The sequence below is a fragment of the Microtus pennsylvanicus genome, chromosome X (genome assembly GCF_037038515.1).
Source record: "Microtus pennsylvanicus isolate mMicPen1 chromosome X, mMicPen1.hap1, whole genome shotgun sequence".
NCBI classification, from domain to species: domain Eukaryota; kingdom Metazoa; phylum Chordata; class Mammalia; order Rodentia; family Cricetidae; genus Microtus; species Microtus pennsylvanicus.
The window spans coordinates 47,513,333-47,528,002 of NC_134601.1; the positions used below are offsets into that span (position 1 = coordinate 47,513,333).

At 37.1% G+C, this 14,670-nt stretch overlaps 1 pseudogene; it reads left to right on the forward strand.

The window, feature by feature from the left end:
• Nucleotides 1-12,270: 12,270 nt before the first annotated feature.
• On the forward strand, nucleotides 12,271-13,608 carry LOC142841576 (ras GTPase-activating protein-binding protein 1 pseudogene; annotated as a pseudogene).
• The last annotated feature ends 1,062 nt before the right edge of the window (nucleotides 13,609-14,670 follow it).

Sequence of the window (14,670 nt, forward strand, 5' to 3'; positions counted from 1 at the left end):
TTATTGTCTAACCCTTACGGTGTAGGAGGTCGTTCTGTATTTGTGTTGCTTTCATTGGTTATTAAAGAAACTGCCTTAGCCAAGTTGATAGGGAGGATCTCAGGTAGGTGGGGAAGACTGAACAGAATTCTGGGAAGAAGGGCAGAGTGGCAGATGTCATGGTTCTCCTGCCCAAGACAGATGCTGGTTAGACTTATGCCGGTAAGCCATAGTCAAGTGGTGATACACGTTAATGGAGATGGGTTAAACTAATATGTGAGAGTTAGCCAATAAGAGGCTAGAAATAATGGGCCAGGCAGTGATTTAATTAATACAATTTCTGTGTGGTTATTTCGGGTATAAGCTAGCCAGGCAGCCGGGACAAACAAGGAGCCCAGCTCCTTCTACTACACTCTTATAGTAATTTAAGCCATTTCTCTTAATCTGTGTATCGTCATATGGCAGTGGCTTACCAGGCAAAATACCCAGCATTTGTCTCTAGCGGATCCATGGCATCTCTCTCATTCTGTCCTTCTTTCTCTCAGCATTCAGTTCTGTCTTCCCTGCCTACCTAAGCTCTGCCTTATCAACAGGCCAAGGGGACTCCCACATCATCTAGCTATTATTATTGATTTGAGTACTCATATTTTCCCATGTCTCTTCCATGACAGTCTGTTTGGGATAGAGTCTATCCTTATTGAGTCATCACTTTTACATTAAAAACAAATTATTTTCTGGCACAACATTTCTTTCTGTTTCATCTTATGTTTTTCCTGTCCTCCTCTCTCACATTCTTTTCTCCAAGAAACCCTAGTTTGTTCTTTGGAAGAGGGACAAGTGAAAACAACATTTAAGACAAAGGTATAGGATGCTTATATATTTATTTTTCTTAGGAAAAACTAATAGAAGATTTTTTTTTTGGTTTTTTGAGAAAGGGTTTTTCTGAGTCTTTGGAGCCTATCCTGGAACTAGCACTTGTAGACCAGGCTGGCCTGAAACTCACAGAGATCTGCCTGCCTCTGCTTCCTGAGTGTTGGAATTAAAGACATGTGCCACCAATGCCTATGTAACTAATGGAAGTTTTATATATTAAAAAATATTAAATTTTTTAAACTGGAGATTTGTCTCCAAAATATCTCACTCTCAATTACATTTATACTCTTTTCTAGTCTAGCATCTTGGAACGATTTGATTGAATTTTGTTTCTATACAATTATCACTTTCACTGTGTATCCCCTCCTTATACAAACCCCAAAATCTCTTTAATAAAGAGACAATATAGTTGTTTTGTAGTAAAGAACATAATTAAATAATGATATTAAGAAGTGGTTTGGGAGTTTTCTCAGGAAGTAGAAACATCAATGCTCTTTCAGAGGACTTGAGTGTAATATCCAGCACTCATATGCCAGATCACAGCTATGTGTAAATCCAGTTTTAGGAGTTCCTTATCTTGCCTCCTTAATTCACACACATACATGTTCATATCTTTGGGTAGATAAAGAATTTCAACTAAAGGTGCATTCTATAGTTCTGATAAATGTATAGCCTAATGAGACAGAAGGTTAATGGCAATTATTAATGTATTCATTTTCCAAACATGTATTAAGAGAATAGTATTTCTGAGGAAAATAGCCATGTCTTTTGTGAAACCATTGAGAAAACAGTGTTTCTGTTTTCTGAGCATTATGTTCATAATGAAAAGTGACAGATAAGAGACACAGTAGCTCTATTTCATGAGAAATGTTATGAAGAAAATTCCCTTTTCCACATGTTGGCTAAAATATTGACTTAACTCTTTCTCATATTTTCAAAATTAACATTAATTTAGCATACCCTCAACTCCAATACTAAGTTTTATTTTTAATTATTTCCCAGATACCTCTATTATCATATTTATTACACTATACTTAAAGATTACCATAGATATATAAGCTTTAGTATTAAATCCAGAAAAACTTATGCTGACTCTCATAAAAACTGTATATGTCTTTGCCTTGATTTTCAGAATGTTTCCTTGCTTATCTGTACTTGTCCCCCCCTTTTTTATTTCTGTTACCGAGGTCATACCTGACTCTGGGTCTTATTACTTCAACTGTTTAATATTCTTGAACTTATCTATCTTATTGTTATATGAACTACCCTGCCATTAAATTTAAGGTTAGATGATATCTTCTAGGAGAGATTTCTCTTAACTAATCACTCAAGCTTACTCAGTCATAAGCACTATTTTCTTATTTTTCTTTTGCTATCATGTCAATGAGATATCTTTTTTTTTCCTTCCAAGGAAGGCTACACCTAGGCAGTCCATATGTGAATGATCATAAGGTTCTGTTGGTCTACTTGCCTTTTGAATATCCTTTTCTCTTTCTCTTGCTTCTCAAGATATAGCATGCCATAAGAAGGGAGGAAAGAGAGATATTAGGATTTGGGGGGCCTAATGGAGAAGGTTGCTTACTGCTGGTTAAAGTAATAAAATAGGAGTTCTCCATCTGACACCAGTAGAAACATGATATTATAAACTGCCCAAAATATAAAATTACAAACATACTTTCCCTCTCTCTCTTAAGAATTAAACCTATCATACAACAAAAGTATATGCTCAACTATGTTCATGGCAGCATTGTTTGTAATAGCCAGAACCTGGAAACAACCTAGATGCCCTTCAATGGAAGAATGGATGAAGAAAGTATGGAATATATACATATTAGAGTATTACTCAGCAGTAAAAAACAAGGACTTCTTGAATTTTGCATACAAATGGATGGAAATAGAAAACACTATCCTGAGTGAGGTAAGCCAGACCCAAAATGAGGAACATGGGATGTACTCACTCATATTTGGTTTCTAGCCATAAATAAAGGACATTGAGCTTATAATGCATGTTCCTAGAGAAGCTAAGTAAGAAGGTGAACCCAAAGACAAACACATAGGCATCCTCATGAATATTAACCTTCATCAGGCGATGAAAGGAGACAGAGACAGAGGAGCACGGGACAGAAATCTCAAGGTCCAAATCAGGAGCAGAAGGAGACGGAGCATGAGCAAGGAACTCAGGACCGCGAGGGGCGCACCCACACACTGAGACAATGGGGTGTTCTATCGGGAACTCACCAAGGCCAGCTGGCCTGGGTCTGAAAAAGCATGGGATAAATCCGGACTAGCTGAACATAGCGGACAATGAGAAAGAATGGGAACTCAAGAAAAATCGCAGTGGGTTTTTGATCCTACTGCACTTACTGGCTTTGGGGGAGCCTAGGCAGTTTGGAGACCTGGATAGAGGTGGGCGGTCCTTGGGCTTCCCACAGGTCAGGGAACCCTGATTGCTCTTCGAGCAGATGAGGGAGGGTGACTTGATCGGGGGAGGGGGAGGGAAATGGGAGGCGGTTGCGGGGAGGAGGCAGAAATCCTTAATAAATAAATAAATTAAAAAAAATAAAAAAAAGAATTAAACCAGACAAGCTTGTCAGTCAACTGTTCAGACATCACCTCGAAAAAATGTGATAGAGCTGAAAACAAGTTAATAATATGGGAGGAATATCACGCCCTTAATGAGTGGATGCTTACAGCACTTCACTGTTCTGCTTGCTCACTTTTCTGATTTCTAACACAGTCTAATTTTCCTATTCCTCCCTTCTTTCTCTCTCTTCTTTGGAGACATGTCAGAATCCTACACATTCTTAAACATATACTCAATCTTTTCACTAAAGGATTTATACTCTTCACAATAGAGATGATTGAAGACCTCTATCATTGAGCCTGCTTGTCTTCTTGGAACTAAGTTTATCCATTTCTCTTCCTTTTATCTAGCTCATTCTTCCCACCACTTACTAATATTTACGACTTGCCTGTCCCATTATTTTGGTTTTCCTCAAACTCTAAAACATTCACTGATTTTGTTTTTAAATTGTTATAATCATGGCCTTAAACTATTATCCCAAAATATTCATTAACTATGCAAATATGAATGTTGTTAAATGACCACAAGCATATTACTCTTTTTTGAAGGAGTGTAGACAATTTTATGGATCAAGCTAACCAAAATTACATGAATTTTTGAGTACCTCTAGCACTTAATATCTGGTTGATAAAATTATCACAAAAAATGAAGAACCTGCCCTCCATTTGTATGCCTGTTAAGTATATTACACTGAAAGAGTGCTTGGTTAGATGGAGGACATCCTCTGTTGAGAATTTTTTTTTTCTCGAACCATTTTATTTTATTTTTTTTTGTTCTTGATTTCTTTTTTTTTTAATTTATTTATTTATTAAAGATTTCTGTCTCTTCCCCGCCACCGCCTCCCATTTCCCTCCCCCTCCCCCAATTAAGTCTCCCCCCAGCCCAAAAAGCAATCAGGGTTCCCTGACCTGTGGGAAGTCCAAGGAACCCCCACCTCCATCCAGGTCTAGTAAGTTGAGCATCCAACCTGCCTAGGCTCCCACAAAGCCAGTGCGTGCAGTAGGATCAGAAACCCATTGCCATTGTTCTTGAGTTCTCAGTAGTCCTCATTGTCCGCTATGTTCAGAGAGTCCGGTTTTATCCCATGCTTTTCCAGACCCAGGCCAGCTGGCCTTGGTGAGTTCCCAATAGAACATCCCCATTGTTTCAGTGTGTGGGTGCACCCCTCCCGGTCCTGAGTTCCATGCTCGTGCTCTCTCTCCTTCTGCTCCTGATTTGGACCTTGAGATTTCAGTCCTGTGCTCCAATTTGGGTCTCTGTCTCTGTCTCCTTTCATCGCTTGCTGAAGGTTAATATTCAGGAGGATGCCTATATGTTTTTCTTTGGGTTCTCCTTATTTAGCTTCTCTAGGATCACTAATTATAAGCTCAATGTCCTTGGTTTATGGCTAGAAACCAAATATGAGTGAGTACATCCCATGTTCCTCTTTTTGGGTCTGGCTTAGCTCACTCTATTTGACAAGAACTTTAAGTCTTTGAAGAAAGAAATTGAAGAGGACACCAGAAAATGGAAAGATCTTCCTTGCTCCTGGATTGGGAGGATCAACATAGTAAAAATGGCAATTCTACCAAAAGCAATCTATAGATTCAATGCAATCCCCATCAAAATCCCATCAAAATTCTTCACAGATCTGGAGAAGACAATAATCAACTTTATATGGAAAAACAAAAAACCCAGGATAGCCAAAGCAATCTTATACAACAAAGGATCGTCTGGAGGTATTACCATCCCTGACTTCAAACTCTACTACAGAGCTACAGTATTGAAAACAGCTTGTTATTGGCATAAAAACAGAGAAGTCGACCAATGGAATCGAATAGAAGACCCTGACATTAACCCACAAACCTATGAACACCTGATTTTCGATAAAGGAGCTAAAAGTATACAATGGAAAAAAGAGAGCATCTTCAACAAATTGTGCTGGCAAAACTGGATGTTGAGAATTTTTGACAGTCCAAATCTTCCCACTTTTCAGTCTTCTTTCCTACTACTCAATCATGGATGATAGTTCCCAGAGCACTTCCCAATAAATCACCTACATCTCAGTGACTATTTCTTAGAGACATAAACTGTAACTTTCATAATCCAAGAACAATTGAACAATAATAAATAAAATTTAATTCTGAAAAGTAAATGTTGACAATGGGGAAAATATTTAATTTTCTCTTGTACTGTAAGATAACAGATACTCCTATAAATACCACATAAAAATTGTGGATGTTTCAGGGGCTCATTCTACAAATAACATAATATCCTCAGGACTGCCTTTAAGTGAAATATATATAGTTACACAACCTGAATTCCCATTGAAGCTTGCAGATACATTTCCATAAATACATGAAAAAGATTAAATTTCTCCAAATACTCTAAAAAACATTAATTTCCATCTATTATATTTTCCTTATAGTAATAAGGCATCAGATGTGTTAAAGCTAGCCTTTTCTATGGTATTATGGAATATTTCTATTTCCATTCTCAACTTACAATGCCTATTATTCATTACTCTTAAGTATATTAGAATAAAATATTTTGAAATAAATTGCTCTGTATTACAATAAAAGGCTCTTGAGGATTCACACTGCACATTTCCAATAAGATTTAATCAACCTTTAATCCTTTCCCTGCTTATTTTAAAATCAGATACCTTGTGATAATGCCAAAAACACAAAGAAGAAATTGCTGGATTTTCCTCAGTTAGCCAGCTTGCTTGAAAGCTGATAGCTTGCCACAAGTGAAATCTGTAATGTAAAAGCAAAATTAACTAGAAGCCATCACTTTTGGAAAGTAGACAAACACATCATTTCTTATCTTGTCCTTTTGACCTCCATCTGCTTTCTGTATTTGAATGCTGAATATAAAAGAAGACTATTTAAAAGCAAATTGCACATATATGCATCAAATTACTGTCTGGTGCTGCATATAGAGAGTCAGTTGCAGTGAAACAGAATGTTCCAGAACGTCCCCTGGGGTTAGGCTTCCAAGTAAAAGAACAGCTTCTAGACAACATCATCAAATAGGTTGCTTTTACGATCACCCAGCAGAACAAACTGAGGAAACTGAAGAGTATGCTGGAGTTCTGAATTGAACTTCCTTTTTGTGGCTCAGCCTCCCAACGATAAGTTTTCAGCGTCTAATTTTTTTTCAAACCATGAGATAAATAGAAACATTTCTTGGAAAAGATTTAATTTTTAACTGTCTTTAATACATTCTTGTATTGTTTTGTTTATACTCGACTATTTTATTCTTATTCTCTATTCCTCTTACAAACCAGCTTTATCCTCGGACAAAGTGCCTTGGAAGGGACTTAAAAATATTTCAGTCTGAAATTGAGGAGAGGAAACTCCATTGTACAGTCAGCTCTACAGTTAACTCGAGCAGCATGTGATACCTTATCATTTATTTATATATTACACTAGACACTTAAATCATCCATGTGTCTTGTCAGGTCATTTTCATATCTATTATAACACAGGATAAGTCTATTTAATCCATTTACAGCTAAATGCAATCACATATTTGTTAACTGTAAAGGTGTGGCTTTTTCCTTAGAGACCTACTTTTACTGGTTAGTTTGGTGCTTTTGCAGCAGTGAGACCTTTGATTTGTCTTCTTCAGTTTAGTCATCTTGTTGATTGAACAGCCTGAAACGTTTATGTATTTGTTTTAACTTACACATTTGTTTTTTATCAGAGTATTTCCCATTCCAAGTATTTAGGGCCCAATTTTGGAAGCCTTGAGATGATGACTACTCTTGATGAAGGGGCTGGATATATCCTTCCCTAGGAGGCACACTAAAGAAAGACAGGTAAAAGACATTACTTCCTTACATGGGGATATCCAGAGCTTTTTGGTTGGAAAAGGTGGTAATGATGGTCAAGTGTTGGCAACCCTTAGTCAGTATTATTTCAACGTTTAGGGCCTGAAGTTGAGAAAATGTCAATCCAAGGACCAAAGAACTAAAACAAAGTTAAAACGGCAAGAAAGGCACTAGGCTTGGTGATATGAGAAACAGCTAATTTTGTTGCCTGGAAAGTCTCACTGATCTGACTTCTAGAGTAGCCTCAGGAATAATTTGTTCAACTGTGGAAGAAACAACACAGATTTGTCAGTTAAGGGGACAGAAAGTGCTCAAACACGGCTTTGTAATGAGAGTGTGAGGGGACTCAGGGGCACATATCTGACGGTAATATTCAGGGTATGCTGTGCAGAGAAAGTATAAAGATTTACATTGTTTAGGGATTGAGTTGCTCTTTCTTTGTTTTCATTTTTGTTCCTTTTCAGAAAGTAGGGTTTAATCTTTGAGAAGTTAAAGCAGTTAGAATTTTTATTCAAGTTAATAAACTGTCCCTTTTAAACTAACTAAAGTAGGCTATGTGAATGGCAGCTATTTCCTTGTTTATGCATTCCTTTTGGGTGTTCAAGACCCTGAAGGTGACCACAGATAAACTTTTACTTTAGTCAGCTGAGATTCCTTAGGGATTACTCCTAAGGATTTAAGATAATTCCCTTGGCTCCTTTAACTTTTCCTCTGCCTTGTTATCTGTAGGGATGCCTGAGGGGCCTGCTGTACACAAAACTTCCTTAGGCAGTATGGGAAAGTTGTCCCTGTCTATTGAATCTTCTTCCCACAGGATGTGTACTGGCTAGAGTTGAATCTCCAGTGACTCTATGACCTGTCTAATAAAGAAGACAAATGACTTACCAGGGGAGTTCCATCATCTCCTGGCTGAGCTAAGGAGGGCTAAAATATCAGTAGTCCTTTTGGATTCTCTTATCCTCATTGGTATAGACTTCTAAGGATCTGTTGCTAAATTCCCAGAGGAAAAGATTTACCATTCTTGTAATTTTAATCTCTAATAGTACTTGAATAATGATTGGACCAAAAACTTTTAAATAAATCCTGATTTTATTAAAAACTAGTAACATCAAATGTATGAAACCTAACAAAGTCAGTAAAACATAATGTTTTCTTAATTAGATTTAATTGCATTTTCCATGACAGTTCTCACAAATGCTAACATTAGTACATCAAAAATTTTGAGAATATTAATAACATTTAATCATCAAACATATACCACCTCTAAAACTCATCCTTAAGTATCCTTGTGTATCTTCCTCAGACATTGTGAGGTTATTTAGCTATAAGGTATTTTTGTTATTGTTCTATAAAATACATCTTTTCAAAAACATTTTCTTTTAACACTTTTGACTAAAAATTTGTCCTCTTACCCTTTTAATATTATTTTCAAGTTTATTTACACTTTTCTGTTTATTTCCTTAGACAATATTTGAAACAAAATTATATCCTTGGCATAAGATAAAAAAATTAAGATTACCTATAAATATATTATTAAACTGCCAAGCCAACTTTTCATTATTTTAAGCCTCAGGCCAGCCTCCTCACTGCTTATATTCTTACAACTTTTTCTTACTATGGTCTTTCAGAGTTTGGGAGTTAAAGTTTTACATTTTAGCCAGGGTCTACTGAACTATCAGTGACCTTGAGCAGTGAACATTCTTTGTAAACAAGAAAATGCAGAACAGAGAATACAAAGAGAGCCAAAATCTTTATATTTTAACCTTGTAATCTCAGTGTGAGATACAAAAGGCATTTACTTCTTTTGTTCGAGGGTGAGAAGCAGAGGACTGGGTTTTTAAGGTGGGCCTCATCACTCCTTTACCATTCCATGTGACTCTGTGTATGCTTTTCAAGAGTCCCTCCTTCAAAACAGAAATGAAGTTGTTTTGTAGATCTTGGAACCCACACTGAAATATCAGCAAATAAGTAGTAACAGTCAAATCAAGTGCATACAGTCATGCACCAGAAAGCAACATTGGATGCTGAAGTAGTCAACTGGATCTTTCTCTCCATGAAAACAGCTTCCCATGGCTGAAAGATTAGCTTCTCTTCCCCATAAGGGACACTTTATTTTATTTTGCTTTTAATTTAATTAAATTAATTTATTTATTTTTTGTCATGATTGCAGTTTCCCCTCCCTAGGTGGAAGGCCTCCCATGGGTATCAGGAAAGCATGGCATATCAAGTTTCTGTAAGTCTAAGCACCTCCCCTTGTATCTGAATAAGCAAGGCCACCCAATATGAGGAATAGATTCCCAAGAACCAGCCAAAGCATTAGGGACAGTTCCTGTTCCCATTGTTAGGATTTCCACAATCAGACCAAATTATACAACTGTTACATATATGAATAGAGCCTAGGTTGAACCCATGTAGGCTCCCTGATGATTCATTCAGATTCTGTGAATTTCTATGAGCCAGGTTAGTTGTTTCTATGGGCTTTCTTGTGATGTACTTGGCCCTTCTTGCTCTTCCAATCCTTCATCCCTTTCTTCAGCAGGATTGCCTGAGCTTGGCCTAATGTTTGGTTATGGGTCTCTGCATCTGTTTTCATCAGATACTGAATGAAGACTCTCTGATGACAATTGGGGCAGGCATCAATCTGGTCACAGTAGATGCCCAGTTCAGGCTATATATTCACTATTGCTAGGAGTCTTAGCTGGGGTCGTCCTTGTAGATTCCTGGGAGTTTCCTTTGCATCACGTTGCTACCTTTCCCAGAAATTCACCCCCCACCCCGTTTCCAACAATCTTTCGATACTCTCCCTTTCCATCCGCTCTCTTATTTTACTTTTTAAATTTATTCCTCTCACATATTACATACCTACTTCAGCTTCCCCTCCCTCATCTCCTCCAGTTCTCACCAACTTCCTTCTCCCAATCTACTGCTCCTGCATTTCATATATATATCAACTGAACACAACATAACAGAATACAATAAGACTAGGCACAAACAGCCTTGATATAGACACTTTTTATTCATTAGGTAAACAGTGCTAATATCCTTCGGAAAGTGATTTGCTTTTAAATTGATTTTGAAAGCACAATGTTCTTAATCTTGAGCTGTTTTGCTGTTTTTCCAATTCCCTATTACAGACCTTGGAGGCCCAGTCCTCACTGTCCAAAGGGCCTTGGGGGACACTTTGAAACAATGGCTTGGCTTTAAAATGTGGGAAAGTCTGGCCTGAAAATAGGGAAAAGCTGGTTAATCTTGGTTCTAGAGCAGGCTTTCCAGTGAGCTAAAGCAACATATGAAAATCTAGTAATATAATATATATTACAGTGGAGCATGGATATTTTAAAAAATATATTTTGGGAAATTAACACTAAAGTTATCTCTTTCAAAGCTTTTCATTTTATTGAAAATGTTTGAAAATTAATTCAACCCCTTTATTCTAGCTGTATTCAAATTCATATGTATTTATAATTCTCTTCGTTTGGTTTTTTAGGTTTATCAATTTATTTTTACTTGTGGCATCAAATTTGTCGACAAACAACTGTTCAAGGCACTTTCTTATAATATAATACTTTAAAAATATGTTGTAATGCACAATGGTCATTTCTGATTTTATTAATTTAGGTTTTCTTCTGTTTTTCTTAATTATCCAAGATCCCCTTTTCATCCTAATTTTAAAGAAACAATTTTTATCCATTATTTTCTACATACCTAAACTAATTATTTGAATTATTTATATATTTGAGTCTCAGTCTCATGTCACCTAAGATGGCCTCAGATTTGCTAAGTAGCAGGAAACAAACTTGAACATGTGAACCCGTTGATCCTCCTCTGTCCTCAGCTTCTCAAATGCTGTGATAACAAGACAATGCCATTACACTTGATATCTGTTTTAGTTATTTGTACTCTAATTTACACAGATTCAGCTCTGTTATTTTTATGATCCCTTAAATTGTAAGGTCCTGCTTTTACTTGAGATCATTCTCATTTTTGCATCATTTATTTTTTCCTGCTTGCTTCCCATTTGATATAAGCAAATAAAATTATAAATATTTCTATTGTGGTGTTTTTGTAACATCACAATTTTTGGTAAATTATACTTTCATTTGCATATGACATAAGGTATCTAATGTATATACATATATTTCACTTATTTTGACTCATTAATTATAAGGATGAATTATTTATTATCTATTCTTTTGTGTTCTTCCAGTTTTTTTTCTATCATTCTATGGTGCCATTCCAATTTGTAAATTATATAGGCTGGCAATATTTTAAAATTTACTTAGGTTGGTCATAAAGTATCTTCCATGTTTGAGAAAATATTGCTTTTGCTGTTCATAAAAAGAGTGTTCTGTAAATAAATTGTAGGTTCACTTGATGTATAGTTTTCTTTTAAGTTATCTGTTTCCTACCTAAATATCCATTTGGCTTTACTTACATTATTAAATGTAAATGTTGACTTTCCCAACTATTATTGGAGATCTTCCTATTTATCCCATCCATTTTGGCAGCATTTACTTGGTGCCCCTTTAGATCCATAGTTTAGTTTACAAAGTTTACCATTATTTTATTGTATTCATTTATTTAGGTTTTTCAAGTGAGGGTTTCTATGTGCAACAACCCTGGCTGTCATCGAACTCACTTTGTAAACCAGGATGGCCTCAAACTCACATCTTGAGTGCTGGGATTAAAGGTGGGGATCATCACATCTGGCTAATTGTTATTAATTTTTGATGAACTGATACTTTTTCAACATATGTGCTTTTGTTCTTATACCAGTTCTCCACATAAAGTTACATTCCCATGAGAGATGCCACCACTTCCTCCTGAGCACTAGCCCCAACCTGCTGCTCAACCCTCCAGGCTTTCCTGATCCTTAGGGGAGTGATTTAGTGGAGACAGGCCATTCAGAACTGAATGTTCCAACGTCTCTCAGTAGTGGGACTCTGTATTTGTTCCCATCTACTTCAGGAAGAAGCTGCTCTGATGAGGGCTGAGCAAGGTTGATTCAAGCAAAGGGATGGTTATGGAGAAGCACAGTCTCCTGCTGCTTTGGTGTGAGTTTGTGAGACAGTACTCCACCCTGCTGAACCAGGTCCAGGGCATGCTGCATAAATTTTATGAAAGGAACTCTTTCTGTGCCCACAGGGGCCTGGATTCCAAAGGGAACCCAGCAGACACAGTCTGAGGAAAGATGTAACTCCACAAAAAGTGATGTTACACAATTACACCAACTGCCAAACAAAGGTTCACTATGGGAACACTCACATGACTCTGAAAGATGGGATGGTGGCCTGAGTGATCGTCCCACAACAATCAGGTTCTGCAGAGGTTTATGCAGGCCTTTCTCCTTGGTCCTGAGGGCTCTGTTGCCAGCAAATTCTATGTTCACAATGACATCTTCAGATACCAAGGTGAGGTCTTGGGTGCTTTGTCACTGAGGCTAAGGAGGAACCTGAAGAAGAAATAGAAGAACCTTACTAAAGACAGCAGACACCCGAGGTCATGCCTGATGATTTGGGAACTTTCTATGATCAGACTGTCAGCAATGATTTAGTGGAGCATTTGGAAAACCCTCTTGTGGAACTAGAGCCAGAACAAGAGATGGAGCTGGACTAGGAAACTGTCCAACATCCTGAGCCTGCAGTAGGGGAAGTTGCTTCTGAGGATGTGCAGAAAAGCATATTCCTAGTCCCAATGGACTTCACCCCAATATAGGAGAACTTGTAGGACATTTTCTTGAACAACCATGACAGTAAGACTCTTCCTTTCAGAGGGATAGAGACACCATCTCACGCGGTCAAAGTACCACCTTCACAACCCATACAGAATCTAAACCTGAATCTCAATTTCCACCACAAAAGCCTCAGAGAGTTAAGAAAGGTTAAGAGGAATGGGTTAATATTCCTCCTTATTGGGGGACTCTGCCAATCTGTGAGACTAGTGAAACAGGTGAAGTGGAATCTCAATGGATGGTAAGGCACTGTGACAGTCACCAGCTCTTCATCAGGAACCTGCCACATGAGGTTGCCAACTTGGAACTGATATAATTTTTCCACAATTAAGGGAATGTGGTGGAACTGCACATTAACAGTGGTGAGAAATTACCCAACTTCACTTTTGTTCTGTTTGATAATTCTGAGCCTGTTCAGGTCCTTAACAGTAGGCCATCATGTTCTGAGATGTGGAAGAGAAGACTCCTACTGCCAGGAAAGTCCATCTCAGGAATCACCTTCATGGACCCAGAGGCTCAAAGCAGACCTAACTGAGCAGCTAAATGAGAGGCCCTTATCACAGAGGTATGGTGCAGAAACCAAGTTTTGTCATGGGCAGGAGGATTGCAATTCCAAGGCAGTGAACTACTTGGTCTTGATCTCCACAGAGCACACAGCCCCATCTCCTGCATAATATTGTATCCCTTCAAGCCGGCTTTGTTGTCTCAAAGTAGTCTACTCTAAAATGCTTTAGTTTGAACAATTTTAATTTTATTTGTGTGCATGCTATTTGTCCCACCATCCCACTTCTTTACTGCCCTGACCTATTAGCCCTTTACTTCCTGTTTTCTTGAATGATATTTTAGAAGAAACAGATATTTCAAGAAGAGGGAAGACTGACCTCCCTGCTCACAATACAGACTGGAGTTTTTGGAGTCATTCCCCAAAGGAGTATGTCTCATTTCTCACTAACAATGGATGTTTCATTTACTGGGAGACACAGAATTTGATAAACATTTCAGAAGAAATAAAAAGAAAATCCATATTATTTGTCACATGTCAGGACTCCCTTCTGGTGTGGCAAAATTGTCTTTTGACAACTGCTGTTGAGTCCATGCTAGTGTGGATAACTGAATAAAAGGTGTTTCCAGAACTTTGTTCTTTTGACATGTGATTAGCAAATAGTTCTAAACTTCCATTTATACAATTGGATATTAAATTTATGTACCTTGTCAAGGTCTAGAACACAGCTAAGGACTTTTGTTTTCATAGTTAGGTTTTGTGGGGGTTTTGTTGTTGTTGTTGTTTTAAGGTAAAGCTTTTCATGCTTTATTTGCATTTGTTAAAAAAAAAAGAAAAAAGGGGGATAAAAATATCTCCACAAGAAAATAAACTTGCCAAAATCTGATACCAAAACCAAGCAACACTGTGCCTTCTATTTATCTTTGATTCCGGTTCCAGCAATTATTTAAAGAAAACTAATAAAGTTTCTATATTCGTGTTAGAAAAAAATGTTACATTCATCAGATGTTGACATATCTTCCTCAGCTTTCTTATGTGTACTATTTTCAGCTTCAATTTTCATCCTTTATGTTTGTATATCTTTATTGGTAAATAAAGTATGCAGTTGGATTATATTTCATCCATTCTGCTAATATATACCTTTATATTAGGGATTCAAATCTGTTCATTTTAAAGTACATATT